At 47.0% G+C, this 15,388-nt stretch overlaps 1 protein-coding gene across 3 annotated transcripts in view; it reads right to left on the minus strand.

Annotated features, from left to right (window-relative positions):
* Positions 1-15,388, minus strand: part of LOC119403096 (transcriptional enhancer factor TEF-1-like) — a 217,445-nt gene that overhangs the window by 74,863 nt on the left and 127,194 nt on the right. Inside the window, exon 1 of one of the 3 annotated variants that reach the window (XM_049418799.1) lies at positions 4,184-4,284. The exons of the other annotated variants lie outside the window; for them this stretch is intronic. The gene's annotated coding sequence lies outside the window, so the exon portion shown is untranslated. Of the gene's footprint in view, positions 1-4,183; positions 4,285-15,388 lie in introns of those variants that run through there. 3 annotated transcript variants of the gene reach the window in all.

Here is a 15,388-nt window from a genome sequence, read left to right on the forward strand (position 1 = left end):
ATCTTTTTCTACGGAAATGACACTTGAGCCGCGCTTGCGCGTGTGAATACACGGTACTCAATTACATCTTAATGGAAAGCCAACCTGAGGCAACGAGAAGTTAATGTAGACACTACAAAAGTTTGTAATGACTTTTGTATTCCTGAGAAAACGATGCTCACTGCCCTTGCAAATCCGAACAAACCATAGAGTCTCCTACAATATTTACTAGAGGAACTGTGGCGCAGCGATCATTCAGCCATCATGGGAATGGTGGGTATTACATGGATTTGCCTTGTGTTTTTCAGACGTTTTTCTAATGATATCGGTGAATCATATTTTCTTGTTCCAAATTCAAGCTCCGGACCTCGAGAACCCGTACAAAACAACAAAATCTCGCAAGGCTTGGAGCACGTGACGTCATCAGCTACAGCGTATTTTATACAAATCATATCCGCTTTCGTTTAAGCAGCTATCAACATAAAAAGAAAATTAACGTTCGATCCTATATGGCATGTTCATCGCCAGATCACCGCCGGCCCATTGGACGTTTGCGTCGCGCTATTTCGAAATAAAATAGCACACATTTAACTGTTCGTGAAACAGGTACACATATTTATGCATGCTCCAGTATCAAGACGACATCACAATTACGACCTCGCCTCAACGCCACGACTGATATGAGCCAAGTCGGCAGAAGCCAAAAAGACCCTGCGCGTGGGGACCATTCCCGATCTATCTGTCTCTCTCTCTCTTGAACACACACACACACATTCTCTCTCTCTCTCTCAGTCTCAAACTCCGTTACAACCTAGTCGAGGCATTATGTTGTTCATGGCGGCTTTTTTTTTTTTTATGCCGCACGTGATAGCGCGCATTTTGTTTTCACAGCCTGTTTGCTTGACCTCTTATACACGCTTCATCCCAGTCCTCTTTTTTTGCTTTTCCCCCACAGCGTCCGTGTGTTTGTGCTTGCGCGCTGCGTTTTTCCGGGGCTGTTTGTTTTATCGCCAAGAGAAGCCCGCAAACCCGATCTGCCGGACGGAGAGCTCCAGCGGAGGGCGGCGTACTCCAAACAAGTGACGTAATTCGCACGTGACCTCCGACGGCCAAGCCATCTGGCCACCCTGCAGCCGTGACCCATACTCTTTCACAAAACGGAAATACCCATGTGTACGTAAAACCATGCAGCGAGTGTTCAAGCTACGGACAGTGCCGGCACGCTTACGAGTTTCACAACCTGGCGCAACTGTCTGTCGGAGCTGAAACGCATGACGCTGTAGCTCTACCAGAAATGTTCCAATATGTTCTCTTTTACGGGCGTGTGAAGCCGTTCAAATGTTAGTTCTCAATCCTACGCGCACGCCACTTTAACAAACAAAACAATTAGCAATTCACCTTATTAAACGAGCCGGAGCGGCTAAGGAGGAGGAAGCGAAATCGTCGACGCGATATCAACACTCAACGCGTTCCACACAACCCGCAATGCTACGGCCAGATATGAACAAAAGAAGAGGCACTTTCCAAGTGTGGTCGCCAAAGCCGGTGAAGAATGCCGCCCGAGCGGCGAACAGGGGGCGCCACGTGCCGTTCCTCACGTTCACGCAATATACGAGACGCGTGAGAGGCCCGATGACAAACCCCTCAGGGCCGCCCTCATAATATATATATATATATATATATATATCGCTCCCAGCGCAGCAGTAGCGCGACCAGCTGGAGCGATGCCACGACCCGATAATAACGTCGTTCGCGCCCTCGTCTTGACAGATGAGTTTGCCGACTCCCGCGTTCGCAGCCGCATACATACATCACCAGCACCGTGCACAACGAGGGGGCGCTCTCAGCTGTGACGTATCGAAGGAGGGGCATCGCTGGCGCGCAATATGCGTACATTATATACTACGACCGATCCTCGATTGTCGCCAGGTGTACGCAAATACGTCTCTCATTTTTTTTAATTAGTTTTACAGCGAACCTATATCTTAGCCATGCTAAATAATTAAGCTCGAAATACCGCGTGATACGACGTGATCTCGCTAGCCAATCACGCAACACCACGCGTTTACGGCTTCGCTGTCGTAGAACTGGTTGTTTCTTTCTTTTTTTCTTTTAAGGCAATTAGCTTCCGGGGCCTTTTCCCTCTGCGAGTTCTCTTACAAGGTATGTGACGATGGACGAATTTCTGAACGAAATATACGCGAAAGCAAATTTTCGAAAGAAAACTCCTTCAATATTTCGGTATTGTACAAGGAAGAAATTCAGGAGAAGATCGAGGCTGGAGGAGACGAATATCCTTGAACAGGGGGTGTGTCACCGGGGCCGACGTTTCGGCAAGTGGTCTTGTCTTCTTGCTGCTTTGAAGAAGGGAAGACCACTTGTCGAAACGTACAGTACGTCGCCTCAATATTCAGAAGACAGGCCCACCTATCGAAACGTCGGCTGCAGCGACACCCGTTCAGGAACATAAAGAAGACAAGATCACCTGTAGTAGCATTGGCTGTAGCGATCGATACCCCTTGTTCGAGAATACTGAGAACACCACATGCCGAAACGTCGGCTACGCGCCACCCCCTTTTCAAGAATATACTTAATGACAGCTGTTTATGCTGGCTGGCAATGGCTAAATTTGCCTGATGTTGGCTTAACTGCAGACTAGCGTTATACGGCTCATGGCACCAGAAGCTCGACGATATATATATTTAGTCTATAGAGATTAATTTTAATAACTCGATGGTGGAGAGCAAAAAAATCACGTTCGAAACTAAGAACGAAACGTAAGCGTCGTTTAAGGTAGCTACTCGAGCACTTTACAGAAAATGCACGTCAGCACCGTCTCTTAGAAAGTGGTCCTCGACAACTCCGTCAAGGCATTAACGTCCACCGTTAAATACATTCACAGTGTACCGTCTAATTAAGGAGGTGGATAAAGAAAATCAAACACTATAAAGCATGGAGTGAAGAGGCGACAGTGTTGAAATCTTTATTATTGTAGGGACTAATCTATTCGAAGCTTTTATAAACGTAAGCTGCTATCCTCGCCAACGAGAAATTACTTGCTCATGCAGCAAACGCACGGCGCCGGCTGGGAAATAACTACTCGCTTAATACATCATCAGCGCACGCTCGCTTCACTTAATGGAATCCGCACGCTTCCCAGTCATCGCGACGACGGGCGCGTTTTCAACTTAGTGAGTCGGAGGCTTGTTTTCCGGTTCGTGACGATGCGAAATGAAGTCGTCCGCAGTCGCAGTTGTATACATGCATATATACATAAATAAAACTGCGCAACACTAATGGCCTAAAGTTGTGCCTGTCGTCGCAATCACAAACGCTGTTTCCCTAAGTGGCTGAACTGAAGAAGTTGGTGGTTGTCGTGAGCAACGCGATCTTTTATTTCAATTTGAAATGAAAGTATAATAAGAAGGAGGGGCAATTAATCACCTTACAGCGGCGGCGGCGCTGCATACATATGCGAAAAGTAAAGACAGAAAAAAAAAATAAACAGGCAAACACAAAGGTAAGGGTGGAGGAAAATGGATGTTGCCGCAGCATCATGAACAGCGAACGATGCCCGGAATATATAAGTTGTTTCAATTTGTTGCTGCCTTGCGATTGCCTTGCGCATTGCGGTGTGACAACAAGATGCCTAATATCGCTATATAAATATTCGGTTGCCCGCTGTGGCTGGGAATCGAACCCGCATCCTAGAGCACTTTACCAGCTGAGCTACAACGGCGGGTCAGCGAGCCATACGATTATTGTGACGTGACGGACACATTATACCCGAATGGTGCAATTGCTTTTACAGTTAAGATTTCGGTCCTGCTCCAGCGTGTTCACGATGCCTGAGGCCAACGTGGCGCCGATAGATCCACCGAAAAACAGGCGTCCAGAAATTACGACACAACTGGTGCTCTTTAACGTGCACTGACGTCACAGAGTAAAAGGGCCTCAAGCATTCGGCCTACATCGAAATGCGAACGCCGCTGCCGGGATCGAACCGGCGACCTTCGGGTCAACAGCCGAGCACCGCAACTACTGTACCACCGCGGCGGGGATAGTTGAGCTCAGCAAGCACGCGTACGGTATTGCATTTAACTAAGGTTTCGGAGTAGCGGCGCTTAAAGGCCTTTCATTGCAGCCACTACAACGTTTAACTGCGATGTTCTGTTATAAATATGCGAAAGTTGCGTGCACTCACCGACACAGATGGCAACACTAAGAGTCCATAGAAGCTCTCCAGACACTAGACTTGAGCAAGGCTTTTTTTTTATCACCAATGCGCGAGTGACGGTGAGCATGGCAAGTGCACGCGAAAAGTGATGTCGCTGATGATGGTAGATCACACGAAGTTCGAATTATCAGTTTTCTTGAATATATTTTTTTTTCGAGGCAGCTGGAAAACACCCTGTGGTCCCTAAGAACGTTATAGGCAAACAAAAGAAAAAAAATCATGATTTGCCTTTTCTTTATTGAGCAACTGAGGCAGACATCAAATGGCTGATCATCTTACTACAGCATATAAACCCGAATTTTCATCGGTTGTGTAGGGCTCAGCCATTTTTAGCCACGGGTTCGCATCAAGTGGGTCCAGCGAACTCGATAACATGCGACCTGTCATTGGACATCAGCCCCTAGACCCGCGCAGTGTGTCACTATTTCGTTCTGTAAAGTGTTTCTCTTTCTCGTGTTTTCAGCTGAGTCAAATACGCATTAATCGTAATCGATAATTAGTTTCAATCGCTGCTTAGCTTCGTGACCATTCTGTGTGTTCACCTTAGCCACGTATCTAACTTTCGTCGAGCACATGTCAAGGGTATAGTTCCGCCGAGTGTAAAGCTTTGTAAGGTATGTAAGCACTGCCAAGACGAGAGACGATGCACGTTAGCTCACATGCTCTGGCAATGCACGGTGCTGCGCGATGGCGAGCATCTCAGCACAGAGGACGCCTGGAGGATGGAAACCACCAGCTCGGACCGGGAGGTCCAAATCCGGGCTGTCCAGAGGGCCCGCAATTTGGCGGAGGGGCTCGCTCTTTCCGTCCCCACGTGGGTGCGGCCCGAGCCAACCCTCTCTCTTGAGGGGAATCGGCTCCTCAGGACAATTTATAAAAGTTCAGTCACTCACTCACCGACCGACCGACCGACCGACTGACAAGCTTTCGCATTGTCAAGCGGCAAGTACATAAGTGTCAGGTGTCAAGAACTGTATACAGCACAGCCGATGATGACGATGTGGTAGTGTTATTACCGCAAAGCCAAGGGTTGAAAGGCTTTTTTCAAATAATTTATATTCCTTTCGACACAAATCGAAAGCGGAGTCTGACATACGCTGTGCAGCCAATAGATTCGATTCAACACGATCGCAACCGAGCGCGACTTGAAGAAATTTATAAGACAGCTAAAAAGAAGGTAAAGATGACGTGATGAGATATCTCATGCGTGAGCAAACGGGGCGTGTCAGATAGATGACAATCGTTTACGTCAACAGTGAGGTGTACGCTATAGCAGTACCCCAGATCTTGAGCCATTGTTTCTAGAGAAAAATAAAGACGATAAAGAGAGAGTGTCGCAGGCAACGCGTTTCAATGGCTAATTTTATTATTTTTTTTCTTATATAGGCAAATCAAGGAAACATGTGTGAACGATTTCCAGGACATCTACCGCAAGTGCAATAACGAGGCTGCGGAGTCAGACATTTATACGAAGGTGCAAAATAGGAGTTTGTAACGCAGAGGGCCATAATCATTACGCCAGATGATGCACGTGTATAGCCTGGCTGGGCATATAAATACACCCGGTGTCACGCCGAGGAGTGACGACAGCTGCAGCGAGCTGCCGGCTATCGCTACGCTATGTTCTAAAGTTCGTGACCGATACATATATAGCTCTATATATACGCCTACACTACAAGGCGAAATGGCGCCAGCTGACTCGTGACAAGCCACTTGCGACGCAGGGCTGCAGAATTCAGACCCCCGGTAAAATGACTCCCCCTTTCCTCCCTGCAATAACACCACCCCCTCCCCCTCGCTTTTTTAACGTCCCTATGTAACTCCTCCACCAACACCACAACACGTACCCGTTTGCTCGCCTGCGAACACTATAACGAACTGTTAAGGCACAAAGAGCTCCGTGCTCGTAACATTTGTTCACTATGCAACAAGTTGCGACGACACGCCCTCACTAGTACTACCTCCACATCTGCTGCAACCAACTCCTACCCCTCTTTTACCCCTGGCGTCTGAGATGCGCATTGCAAGCACCGCCACCCCAGAGGCCAAAAAAAAACATATATAGAAGCAGCTGTCGGGAATAGAGATACAGGTTACAGCGCTCTTTCTCAGAGGCCTTAGAGCACGGCCCACATTTCACTCGTCTTATTCGTGTTTTCTTATGCGCGAGAGTACATCTCAGCGACCCCCCCCCCCCTCTTCTCCCATGATTTGTGAACGGTTTGGTGGTCTTAGCAGTCTTAGTGCACCGAAATGACTCGACTACAACCAGCATTGGTCCTGTTGTTCCTTGTTCCTTCTTACGATGTTACCGTACGCACATGCTACGGCTTCCGGTTCACGCTTTCTTACTATACAGTCCTTAAATATGATAAGATAAGATAAGATAAGATAAAATAAGATAGATAGATAGATAGATAGATAGATAGATAGATAGATAGATAGATAGATAGATAGATAGATAGATAGATAGATAGATAGATAGATAGATAGAATAGATAGATAGATAGATAGATAGATAGATAGATAGACAGATAGACAGACAGACAGACAGACAGACAGACAGACAGACAGACAGATAGATAGATAGATAGATAGATAGATAGATAGATAGATAGATAGATAGATAGATAGATAGATAGATAGATAGATAGATAGATAGATAGATAGATAGATAGATAGATAGATAGATAGATAGATCATTTCCTTTACGATGGCAATCTCCTCACCGAAACCCCAACTCGATTGTTCGAGTCGAGGTTGGTTGTGTACAGGCGTGTCTATCTAAAGGCCTAAATCTGAGTCGCGGCGACACAAGAAATGATCCGGGCACGCGCCTTTGCCGTTGCTATTATTATGTCGCTCCCCCCTCCTTTTCACTCGACGCGCGGATGCAGGAGCGATTTGCGTGACTCGCGCAACGAAACCGCCGACGCCGCCTCGCGACACCTGCTTTCGCTCGTCTCGTACAATCGCGCTGAGCCGCGGCGTATGCGTGAAAAACGAGAAAGCTTCGCAGGCACGTGAGACGAGCGTAGTTGCGAGGCCCTAAACAACCTCCGAAAACCCAAAGCACGAGCGCGTTCTTCTCTCCCGGCGTTTCCAGTCTCACCGGCAAAATTTGTGACGCCACCAGTCTGTTGACGTGACGTCACGAGGAAACAAGCTCTCGATTGGTCCATATACGAGGGACATCAGTTGCTAATTGTCTCCTACCCTGCTTCGCCCTGCATTCACACGCCCGCTCTGCCTCGTCTCGCATGACTATCGTGCGCCGAGCAACTGATTTCACTTCGTTTTTTTTTTTGCGTTTTCGACTGCGCAAGCGGAGGTAACAGCGTGTAGCCTAAAAGTGCGAAATCCTGATACGCTGATCGCTTTGTGCTGACATTTTTGACGTGTTTTACGAGGAAATAAGTGGCCTAGGGGGAGATGGCGCCTGTAATAATAATATCTGGGGTTTAACGTCCCAAAAGAGATGGCGCCTGTAGGAAGGGTCGTAAAGGCAAGAAAGAAGCCATTCTTTCGTCTTGGAACTCAGAGTTGTTTAGGGACCCTTTAAATACTATAAGGCAGTGTTCCTAGAAAGGTAGCGGAACCCTTCTTCTGTATACCTGACCTCTACTTTATTCGCTTTTCATCTGAATATTAAATGACACACCAAAGTGAAACACTGAATCAGTTTGAACTCATCAAATATCCTGTATCCAACAAAGCCTGGAAGCGTATACTCTGTTAGGATACCAGCATATTGTGCATATCGTGTCTCTTCTCAATGCAGTTCTCGAAGAGCAACATTGCATCGATTGCATAACTACCAAGGACGTTTCCAGCACTGATTTCCTGACGTAACCTAACTTTCTTTTCCTACGCAAAGCGGTGGGCACACGAGCCATATGTGTCGGCTTCGATTCGAGGATGAATTTCCGTGGAAGGCGGTTGGGGGATCGTCTTCAATCGAATTGCATGGATAGGCAAGGCACAAGCATCGATGTTATATATTTAACGTGTTCGATACAATGCGGGATTCTGCCATCACGTAGAATGCTGACCGCGGGAATCGAACCCGCGTCCTCGTGCTCACGCGGCTTAGGTTCGAATAAGAGCGGCGAACAAACACCCATAGACAGCGTGTCTACAGGGTGAGGCCGCGGACAAGCCTGCGAGACAAAAAGTGCTCCACCCACGACCAACGCGCAACATAAATTGCCGGGTTGCAAGCAGCGACAAGCGTGTGGTGAGGGACGCCCCAAAACGCCGGAACAGGGCTGGCTAGCTCCATCATGCAGGACGCCCACACACTTTCAAACGCGCACGGCCGGTGACGCTGTATACGCGCGCAGGCGGTCATTTCAATGGGCCGTCTCGCACCACTGAGACCCTCAACTGTACAGTCGCGAGCGAAATCCTACAGACAACTGGAGTGCGTGCCAAACTTCGAGAGCGTGTAATGCACACGCGTGTCCTTTTCTATCTTGCAATCTGCTCGGTCGCTCGTTTCAATCGGGCTAACATTTAAAGTACCCCAGGTGGTCCGAAATTTCCGGAGTCCTCCATGGCGTCTCTCATAATCCTATCGTGGTTTCGGGACGTAAGATCCCAACAATTATTGTTATTATAAATTATTTCTTTCCTGCACGTCCCTTGTACGATAGTGCGGCCTGTTCACGAATGCGCGCAGGTTGGTGAGAGTGCTTCGGCGGTGTGCATCCACGGTTGTTAGGCGTAAAAAACAGGAGCCGCGTAGAAGGACGTCGTAGGCATCCGGCCATTGTGAACGGGAGACGTGGCGGGCAAATCAATAGACAGGAGCCCGCGTCGTACGGCGTCGACCGAAACGCGCTGCTCGCCTAAACCCAATACACCGCGGCGCTAAAGAGCCCACGCTCGTCGTCAGTGTCTGCCGCGTGCCATTGTATCGCCGGCGCCGGCGCGCGCGTTGCTAAGGGCAGGCCCGACGATGACGACTGTACGGCACGTTCGGCCGGATGCCCGACAGGCCTGCTTCGACACTTAGGCGCCGAAGCGGTCCTGAGCGGGCCCGCACTTAGGCTGCGAAATTTAGGCTAAGACATTCACCGCGGGAAAACCTACAGCACAACACAGTTGCAATAAACAGTGGATGAGGAGGACACAAGCGCTCCTCTCCTACTGTCTGCATTATAACTCTTTGTAACTCACCTAGATTGAAGCGCCCTCGAGCCCCACCTGAGCAGGCAAAGGCGAGTTTCTTTCTGCATTGTAACTGTACCTGCCAGGTTCTTTTTTCTTTTTAGATTTATGTTACGATTTTTATTATTGTGAGCGCTGCGATTGTTCATTTGTGGTCACTTTAGGGTGAGATTTGACTTCAAGAGACGAGTGATCGAAAGGTGACAAGCGGGGCACAGTCACGAAGATATGCTGGGCGCAGGTTAAGAAACAACTGGAGTTGATTCACTGGTACTATTAGGTTTGTAGTCTCGCCTGTAACATTACACAGCACATCATAGCAGCACGTACAATCATACCGCTACACAGAGCATCACAACAGGAAAACACAGACACACGAGCGCTTAAATTTTGCTTGAGACACATAGTGACGTCCTGTACACTTCTCGAATTTTTGACAGTCACCGCTTTCTGATCCGATTATCGCCGTTGTCAATATATGTCGCTCGGGGTTTGCTAAAACGCGCTTGTCGTGCTGTGGCATTGCATAATTACGCACCTTCTCGACGTCATAGTACCCCAAGGTGGCGACCAGAATGACGTCAATGTAAACCACCTTCTTATTCTAACGAAACCGGACACTTCATTAGCGAGTCATCACCGGGCAGTCATTCACCTCCTAATTGGAACGGCGGTGGACCGACACCTGGTCTACGTTGTCACTCGGGTTTGAGGCAAGCTCTCATCTTTCCATTAGCGGTTTGACGTATTAGCAGCAGCAGAAAAAAAAACAAAAAAAAAAAACCGGGAGTGCTTGCAAAGTAGAGAGGACCGGCGCTACTTCCTATGGATATCAAACACTGCGCTTTCCCTCATCACTCATTTTCAAGCTCATCTCGAGTTATACGGAGGTCACCCTCCACGTACGTACCACCAAGATCCTCCCATCTCCCAGAGACTGATCACGTTTGTCCTCCATTAGACGTCTGTCGACGCTTGTTCAATCTGTGGCCTCCGAGATGTACTATCTCGGACCACAGTTATCACGCGTGACAGCTCATCGTAATACACAGGACGTTATCGTATAAGCTCTAGATTAATGACCACGCAAGAGCACGCTAAAACAGTCGATATCAGACCAAGCGCCTAGTCGCGATTAATGCCTTCCTCCTTCAACACTGTGCAGCGTGTAGTTTGACGCAATTTCCAGCGAAGCAAACCGCCATGTAGGACTAAGCTGTGTGACCCGAATGAAGACCCCTTTATAAGTGACATTCATGCGACCCCTGACGCCTTAATACAGCAACAGGGGGCGCGTGCGCCTAATTGCACACGTCACACAGGGAGCTGCAGGCCACCGCAAGGCTGCGCATGCGCAGTTGTCCGCATAGGCTTCTTCCTTCAGCGTGGAAGCGGTGAACGCAAAGAAAAAAAAAAAGGACATGTAAAGAAACAAGTACGCGGCGTGCCACAAGCAAAGCAGCAAGAATAACCCTAAGGTGTTTCAAATCGAAGTAGTCCTGTCGTCACCTGTCTAATCTATACGAATCTGCACCAATAGGGGCAGCCCACCTTTCGGAGCGCGATGCGGTTACTAAGGTCGATTCACTCACGGTAGCGACGATAGTGCTCAGCCTCCGCGGGCACAGAGGCCGGAAGCTTAAATAAATAAACAAACAACAAAGCAAACAAAGACGCACGAAGAAAGGCCGTAGCGCATACGTTTAGCCATGGCAAGACGGCGCCATGAAGGTCCTGTCAATAGCGCAGCGCGACATGATGCGTGTTGCAAAGGGCGATGAAAGAAATTAATGACCTAGAATGGCGGCTAGAGAGAGAGAATGAAAGAGTTTGTTCCAATACCACGCTCCGAAGTCGCTTAAGAGATCGGCTGTTCATCTCTATGGAGTTTTGTCAGTGTGTGCTTGTTAGTTCGTTTGTTTGCGCATGCGTGTGTGTATGTGTGTTATATCAACCGTGTGCGTTTTATAGAAACTGTGTGTGTACAGTACCTGTGTGCTCCATAGCAACTGTGTGTGTGTTACATATGTACTGTGTGCTACAATGTACGAAAGAAGGGGAAATTTATGGGCTCGTTTTCTTTTGCTGGACACAGCATTAATTAGAACTAACAGTCAAGAAAGCCAAGGAAAGTACAGGGGATGTTATTTGTAGTAATTATGACGTAAACGCGAAGAAATTAAAGCGGACGAAAATTTAACTTGCCGCCGACAGGGACCGAACCCGCGAACTTCGAATAATGCATCCGATGCTCTACCGAGCTATACGGCGGCGGTCATCCCCCGTCCGTCCACTTTACGGGGTATATATGTGCACTTAAACCTCGGAGTGTTAGTCAGCGCCGCTAGTAACCACGACGGCGAGTGGGGATCAACCTTTTTCTGCCTGCTGGCGTCGTGACGCCAGCATGTGCTACAAAGTGTGTTATGCAACAGCTGCGTGTGTCATACAGCAAGTGTGTGTTATATACAGCCACTGTTTGTGTGTTTATAGAAAGTGTGTGCTACACAGCAAGTGCGTCTTTACAGCAACTGTGCGTCGTAGCGACTGTATTTATTATATAGCAAGCGTGTGTACAACAACTGACGTGTGCTGTGCGTGAAGAAGCCACTCCTTTCAATTCTAGCCTGTCCCGAGTGAGGCGACGCTATACACTGGAAATATGACAGCATACCTATAGGGCCGAGCAAAGCCTACGCACTGTCAGGGATCATCAGAACGCGAAGCACGCAACAGCTGAAAGTGGGGCCCATGCCAGCGACCGCGCCTACAGGACCGGATGAAGGATGCAAACGATAATGAATTATATATATATATATATATATATATATATATTTTAAAAGGACTGAGTGTTGGGCGAGTTGGTACTCCATTACTACGAAAAAACTGCTGCGCGAAATAAACAGGGACAAGTGAGACACACGCACAAGCGCAGTGCGTGTGTCACACGCACAAGCGCAGACTGCGCTTGTGCGTGTGTCTCACTTGTCCCTGTTTATTTCGCGCAGTTTTTTCGTAGTATATATATATATATATATATATATATATATATATATATATATATATATATACAGAATAAAATTTTATAGTGTACCGATAGCTTCATGTTCGCCTATACCTGCAGAGCCTTTGCGGCTGACAAAAATATTTGAGAGGCTGTGAAAAAAATAAATAAGAAAAAAACCCTAGAAAGAGCCTTCCAATAACTGATCGACAGGTATCGATCAACCTGGGAGGTTCGGCTTTGATATGTACGCGATGTCGACAAGCGAGGCGCGGTCGCCCGTTGAGCTACATCCTGGTTAATGACAGCAGCAATACGGCAATGACGTCACTGCACAACGACAAAATCAACAATAACAACAACGGCTATGCTGAGGAACAAGAAAAAAAAAAGACAATGTCATAAGCTGATACGCCACTAAAAAAAAAAAAAAACTAAGTTCAGCGAGAAACAGGTGTGGCATCGTGTCTATAGCAATATTAGCAATTGCGAGAGACGCCGTAGTGGAGGGCTCCGGAAATTTCGACCACTTGGGGTTCTTCAACGTGCACCTAAATGTGTGGCATCATGTCCTCTAAATAGTTTGTTAACAACGTTCGCTAAAATTTTCACGTCGAAATAAGTTTTTATCACTCACAGTGCCTCACAGGAGATTAGAGGTTCAAATGTATTAGGATGAAAACTCTACCACCTCATCTCCCAGCTACGACTAATCTAATCGACGCGACAGTACTTCAAGGACAAAAACACCCGTCAGAACAATTAACACTGCGTTTTTTTTTTCTTTTCTCCCCAGAAATTACAACTCTTCCATTAAACCAAGATAAAACAAAATTTCCCAAATATGCACTGACATGGTCACAAATTCTATAGTCGGTGACAACCAGAGTTGCCAGTTCCCGCTGATAATAAGCGGACTTGGGCTTCTTTTTTTTCGCCGAGTTACTTGCAGAATTTTTCAGTCGCTTGTTGCGTTTTTCGGACTTATTCGCATTTTCCCAACAACTATAGTTAGTTTAGTGATCCTAACGTTCATCAATAGCCCGTTTGTCGTTCACTCATAGCGCGTTTGTCGATGACTTTGAGTAGTTGACTGTTGAAACATACGCTGTGGGATTCAACAAGTGACGTTAATCATTCCCTGTCAAACGTGCATTCAACCGAATGGAGACTACCCTGGAGACAATGTTCAAAGTAAATATGTGCTTTCGTTCATAGTTGCAGATATTTTCGCTGTACAAAATAATTATAAAGTGATTTTTTCAACTCCCCTTCGTTTATGAGTGACATCGTTTTTTTTTTTTAAGATTAATTCAAAATGTTTTCAAGGATGGGAAAATTCATTAAACTTCCAATTCTTTTGGGCTTCTTCGCCAAAGTCGCGTCGCTTTTTTTTTTTTGTCTTCTTTTGTGATGAATATTTGCCCGTTAGCTCAGTAGAATCTGGCAACGATGGTACAACCTAAAAATAATTGCAAGCTGCGTCCACAGCCGTCGTGTTCCACCGAGAAGTAATTTGCATAGGTGTCCTAGCCAATCGCATGTGCTCATTTACGTGACGTCAGGCACCTTTCGCGTACTTCAGGTAGCGATTTTCCCATACAGACACATCTTCGTGTCGCTGGTTTCCGGTCGAAATCTCGAACTTCCACCCAAATTTCAGCAAAGATTGCGACATCGCTGCTCAGAAAACCATAATATCTTAAGTAGGGACGACGAACTTTCAATTCCTAATGTGCGCAGTATTCACATTAGCAGCGAGAACGTACTTACGGTCAGAACGGAAACCACCTAGCCCGACTCTCTTGCTCAGATAAATGGCATGCGCGCCACAAACCTCGGGGCGGAGCTCGAATTTTTTCTAGGTTGGAACCGACTACAGGAAGACATCATTCTAAAAAAAAAAAAAAGAAAGCACCAGAGGCGCGCGTTTTAATCCCATATTAAAGTGCGCTCAAATCAGCATATACGAAAGAGCTACGAACAATTTGGTCAGCGATACCTTGATCCCTATTTCGCAGAGGTTGCCTTTGCAGAAACGACTTGAGAGCGCGCCTCGAAAAAAAAAGAAAGAAAGAAAGAAAGAAAGAAAGAAAGAAAGAAAGAAAGAAAGAAAGAAAGAAAGAAAGAAAGAAAGAAAGGCGGCTCGTTATGAAACTCATCTCTGAACTGCCCACGCCCGTTTCGCAATTCCGAAAAGTCCATAGGAAAAAAAAAAAAACGAACGAAAAAAGTTAAAGGTCAACCAACCCTTGCCGCCCACGATAGGAGGCAGTGGTATGGGGGAGGACGCTACAGACACGAAACGTTGTAATAATAATAATTGTTCCGGTTTTAACGTCTCAAAACCACGATATGATTATGAGAGACGCCGTAGTGGAGGGCTCCGGAAATTTTGATCACGGGTGTTCTTTAACATGCGCCTAAATCAAAAGCACACGGGCCTCAAACATATCGCGTCCATCGCAATGCGGCTGGCGCGGCCGGGATTCGATACCGCGACCTTGGGGCCAGGAGTCGAGCACCCTAACCACTAGACCACCGTGGCGTGTAGAGGCAGCTTAGTTCAAACAAGTACGTACAAACACGCGTGACCTGTAAAGGGTGACCAAGAAGCGTAGAGATTGTGTCAATCGAACAACGACAAAGACCTACGGACATAAAGGCGTGCGCGAAGTCCTACTTCAAGGAGAGGGGGAAGGGGGGGGGGTGGCTACTCCTTTCTAACGACACTTAACTCTTTGACACGCTATGTGCACAATTGTGTGCACCACTTTTTTTGCTATTTATAACGACTATAAGGGCTAAGAAAAAGCAACATACATTGAGCCTTCGATCAAATGGACCCACTGCATAATGAATTTATCAAATGTAACTTCCTCGTGTGCACTGTTGCATATGATCACATTGCTTAAGGCACTAACATATTCGACGAGTCACTCGACGTGCCGCTTTCCGCCACCCACATCAAAAGTATAACTTTTCTTTACGCAAGA

Source organism: Rhipicephalus sanguineus, chromosome 8 (assembly GCF_013339695.2).
Source record: "Rhipicephalus sanguineus isolate Rsan-2018 chromosome 8, BIME_Rsan_1.4, whole genome shotgun sequence".
In the NCBI taxonomy this organism is placed as follows: Eukaryota; Metazoa; Arthropoda; class Arachnida; order Ixodida; family Ixodidae; genus Rhipicephalus; species Rhipicephalus sanguineus.